The 5,247-nt window shown below is 41.1% G+C and overlaps 1 pseudogene; it reads right to left on the bottom strand.

The window, feature by feature from the left end:
* Positions 1-3,512: 3,512 nt before the first annotated feature.
* On the bottom strand, positions 3,513-4,167 carry LOC134222423 (uncharacterized; annotated as a pseudogene).
* Between the last annotated feature and the right edge of the window lie 1,080 nt (positions 4,168-5,247).

Raw genomic sequence — 5,247 nt, 5'->3', positions numbered from 1 at the left:
ACAACAAGAGGAAGACATTCGTGAAGAGGTACGACAAACTAGGGGATGGGCGGACAATTATTACAATTTTACATCAGCAACTTTCAAAAATTGGTGGACAAGGTGGACATGTATTCGAGGTTTAAGCCCGCTAACACTTCCCTAATAGGCTTCGGTTGTTTTCCTCGGACCCGGAGATGTTTAGTTAGTGCAGATCTGGGGCCACGATGCTCCTCGCATGCCCACACAACATGATCGATATCCTGATAATCTGCTCCACAAACACAGAGCCCCACTCTGAAAAGATGTGCATTTAAGGTCACTCCTGACAGAATCCAAGTTTTGAAGTGCTCGCGTTTTCGGGGGCACACCACTCGATACGGAAGCAACCTTGGAAGCAACGCACTTTTGTCATTTTTATTTTTTCACGCATGCTGCGACGCAGCAAAGAGCTGAATCAACAAAAATGACAGTTGTCTGCCGCCTCCGTACCGAGTGGTGTGCCCCCGAAAACGCGAGCACTTTGAAACTTGGATTCAGTCAGGAGAACCGACAGAATGGTTGTTCGGTACAGCGTAGTAAGATCTTCTGGGTGCACTCCCCACCATGTTCCCGTTATTGATCGCATACAGTTTGTGTCAGATACACAATGTGCTTCCCGAAAGTGCATTTCGAGTCGAACAAGACCCTGAGGTATTTAGAAGACATGCTATGAGTGATTGTCTTACCCATCAGTTGGAGCGGGAACTTTGCCTTGCCATGGCCCATGGTAGTGATCATTTGCCGATCGAAGTTTTGATTTCCAATGGGGATCTTGGACCACCTTCCAAGTACAGTCCAACGATTATGAGTTCGAACAAATGGAAAGATCTAGACGGCTATCTCTTGCTGGAGGAGCTACTCGTGTAACTTCTTCTGTATTCAAAATTGACATATTGAAGTCATCGCAGAGGTTGTATACCATTGTTGAATGATTATCGTCGTACAGTTCCCCCTAGCCTGTTCCGTGGGAGTTAAAATCTCCCAGGAGCAACCGTGGCTGGGGCATAACCGAGTAGATGTGCGAGAAATCTCTACGAGATATCGCGGTGTTTGGAGGAAGATATATCGAGGCGATACTGAGGTCTTTTCCTCGAATAGTCGCCTGACATGCGACAGCTTCGATGCCGGACATCGGAGCAAGATCGACTCTATAGAATGAGTGCTTTTTTTTCCTAATTTTCGAAGCAATTGTTGTATGAATTTGAAAAAAATTTTCCGGGAAAATCACAAAAAAATGCCAAAAAAGTTCTAAAGAATTGGCCAACGGAATTCTGAAGAAATTGCCGATGAAGTTTCGAAGAAGCGGCCGAGAAAATTAAAATAATTTGTCGAATCCCAAAAATTGGGATTCCAAAGAATGAGAGTTAACGAGGAAATACCGAAGAAATTGCCAAAAAAAGTTGAATGGTTTGCTGAAATAATCCCGAAGAATTAGTCGAGGAAATTCCGAAGAATTTGTCGAAAAAGTTTGGAAGAATTTGCCGGAGTTTTTTTAAGAAAATGCCGAGGAAATATCGAATATTTTATAAAGAATTGGCGAGGAAATTCCGAAGATTTTGCCGAATAAATTCATAAGAATTTGCCAAGAAAATTCAGAACAATTTGAAAAACTGCCGAGGAAATTTCAAATAACTTTCCGAGAAAAATTTCATAGAATTTGCCGATGAAATTTCTAAGAATTTGCTGAGTAAATCCCGAAGAATTTGCCGAGGAAATCGCCCAAGTAATTCTGAGGAAATTACGAAGAACTTGTCAAAAAAGTTTGGAAGAATTTGCCGAGGGAATTTCGAAAAATCGGAAAATTAAATTAAATAGAAAAATTGCGTAATCGGAAATCGACGAAGAAATTCTGAAGAACTTGTCGAAAAAGTTTGGAAGAACTTGTCAGGGAATTTTTCAAGAATTTGCAGAGGAAATTTTAAAGAACTTGCCGAAGAATTGGCCAAGAAAATTTCAAAGAATTCGTCGAAGAATTTACAAAGAATGGCCTAGGCAATCTTCAAGAAATTTTCCGACGAAAATAAAAAAAAAACAGCCGGGAAATCTTCGAAAAATTTGCCGCGGGAATTTAAAAAAAAATGCTAGGGAAATTTTGAAAAAAAATTCTGGAAAATTTACCGAAAATTGCGATGAATTGCCGGAGGAATTGTCGACGAATGCGCCAAGGACTTTCCGAAGAATTTGCCGATGAAGCTTCGAAGAATTTGTATTGATAAATTGCCGCAGAATTATTGAAGAATAGGCCGAGGAATTTTCGCATTTTTTGCACCGAAAAATTTGCCGAGGAAATCCCAAAAAAATGCCAAAGAAATTCTAAAGAATTGGCCGACGAAAATCTGAAAAATGCCGAGGAAATCCTGAAGAATTTATCGAAGTAATTTCGAATCTGCTGAGGAAATTAAAAATAATTTGCCGAAGAATTGTCGAATAATTTGCTGATTCACAAAGAATTGGCTGAAATTTCGAAGGATTTGCCAAAGAAATTATTAAGTATAAGCCAAGGAATTTCCAAAAAGTCGGTCGAGGGAATTTCGAAGAATTTGCCAATGAATTGGTGAAGAAAATTTCAAAGAATTCGCCAAAGTAATTAATTTGCCAAGGAATTTTAAGAGAATCGGCCGAGGAAATAAAAAAACGGCAAAGAATTCTCCAATAATTTGCTGAGGAGATCCCGAGAAAAGTCATCTCCCTTGCACTTGCACCACTTTGGGGTGTGCGGGTACCACCCGCTGCCACCCACTTGCCGCCGAAGCAGCCCTCACTCTGTGGAACCTCCACAGGCTCCGTTAACTACCTGGCTAATTATTTCACCCCCAGGTCATTCATCCCCTCGGCACGGGTCGCCTGACACCTTGGGATTCGGGGTTAGGGGCTTGTGTGCTTTAAGCGGCACACGGTCGCTTGATAGGGTCTGCTTGCGGATGCTTGTGGTTTTTGGGAGGGAATTAACAGAGCCCCCTGTTAACCCCACCACCTCCTAGGCAGAACCCCCTGACTCGCAGACAGCTGGGGAGGGGTCAAGTCCTTGGACATGGTCCCTGCTGCCTCCAAATCGCCTATCTATCCAAAGGGAAAAAATGGTGGCTAACATCTCTGGGTTTGTTTGTTTGTTTATTTTTGACATTTTACACTCTAAAGTGCATTCATGTCCGAAATTTACATCTATAATATAATAAATACAAAATCTTTTTTTTCTTGATCTGGTATTGTAGACTTTCCAATCAGAATCAAAGTAATGTTCGCAACAATTTTCTTCTCCGTTTTGCACTTCCTTATGTGATTGGCATCTCTCATTACACGAACGTTTTACGTCATGCCCTACGCTGCTGCTTGTTTCACTCGTACTCGTTGACAGCCGTCTCTTCTCTGCGATTTCGTTTTCGATTTCTCTTATCAAGTTATCTATACTTTGTTGGCCATTGTTACCGTCATCGTTGTCGTTATTATAGGCCTCGCTGGCTCCAGTTGAGACTGCCACTGGAGTAATGTTTTTAGCACTGTTGGTCTGTGTGTCGACATCGTTCAATTTTGTTAGCTTCTTTGCGGTAGGTCACAAGTGTCGTATGATTGTCCACTACGATGTGTGATGGTATTGCTTTCTCCAGCCTAATACGTACTACTCTCACACCATTCGGCACTCCTGGGAAGAAATTTTCCCATACTTCGTTGTGGATAGAGATGACTTTGCCATATTGCTCAATATGATCGGATATGATTTTATTGACCATTCGCGGCGGGAGATCGTGGATCCTGATGGTGGTAGCGGGACCATCAACGTAAACTGGTATATAGTAATGTATACCGAGATGTTCAACCGAGTGTTTGAGATGGTGTTGTTTTTGTAGTCGTGGGGCTACGCCGGAATCTTGCATCTCAATATACACGCAGTTTTGAGGTTGTGTAACTGGATAGTTTTAACACCTGCCATGTCAATCTTTATATCTTCCTCGAGAAACTCCTTGACCTGGTCCAACGGCGGTCGCTTTGGCAGGACACTGAAATCCACGACGAGAGTGTTCCTTCTGTGTGACATCTCGTGCCGAATGCAATTTTTCGGAACAAGAACGACACGAATAAATCAATGCAATAGACTAGATATATGAATTGTGCGGAAAGACGTCTGTCGCGCGCGAGAAGTGGCTGTCAACTGAACATCTCTGGGGTTAGCGCGCGATGAGCCCCACTGACAATTCAAAATTAGTAAACAAAAACATCATTTCAGGACCAATTTTCGGTGATGGAGTAATTGTTGTTAAGCGGTTTGAATGAATTTATTACTATTATCGTTATGTACCACGCATTCCGTGCCGTGAAAAATGTGTTCGATTTTCAATTTAATTGTAATAAGACCGTCATTCAACACAATATGGTTAGTACGGTGCAAAACAAATTTGAATATTTGGTAACAATATTGTATTAGAAAATAACGCCCACAGTAAAATAATAACGTGAATTTTATGCTGAAGCCAGAAGCATAGCTGTGTGTCATCCGGCTGGCTTGCTGTCAAATCAGTTGTTCCCATCGAGCACAAGGTTCTTAAAGGTAGGAGTATTTCGTCACTTTTATAATGCAGGCACTTTAGAACGACCGTAGCGCTAACTTGTTCACCAATCATTAAAATTTGGGGGTTTATTGAACTTCGCTACAAACGCTGTGGCATGTTTTGCCGACCTCAACTCCGCCCACAACTCAAATCAAAATCAAACTGCTTTGATTTTTTTCAATCGTGCTGGCAACTGCCAAACGATGTCATTGCTGTGTTTTATGATCCATGAAAGAAGGCCCTATGATCTACCTACAACTTTGAATAAAAATACATACCAATAAAATCATACAATTTTTTATATCTTTAATAGAGATGTTTGCAGCCCTGGGCTGGCTCACTTCTAGGAAATCATACAAGCAAAAATATAGATATTGGAAATTTATGGAACGTTTTTTGAAATTTTGAAAGAGATTCAAGCTGTCAACCATCTACTGTATTTCATAAGATATGACTTAAATTTACAATATTTCGCGGTCCAATAATGTTGATATTTCTTACAAGATGCCCCTCATATTCCTACCATTTTTTGTTTGATTTCCTCTTTCGAGGTACCAAATGCTTTCAGGTGCAGCTAAACTTTTACGACTACCACCGAACTTTTTTTCCTTTCTCCCAATCCATTCCGAAGCATTCAAGAACGACCGTAATCTTATTAACCCCATAGACCGAAAATGCGGAA

The sequence above is a fragment of the Armigeres subalbatus genome, chromosome 3 (assembly GCF_024139115.2).
Source record: "Armigeres subalbatus isolate Guangzhou_Male chromosome 3, GZ_Asu_2, whole genome shotgun sequence".
Classification (NCBI taxonomy): Eukaryota; Metazoa; Arthropoda; class Insecta; order Diptera; family Culicidae; genus Armigeres; species Armigeres subalbatus.
Note: the sequence above shows the minus strand (reverse complement) of the source record. Positions and strands in the feature narration are given on the sequence as shown.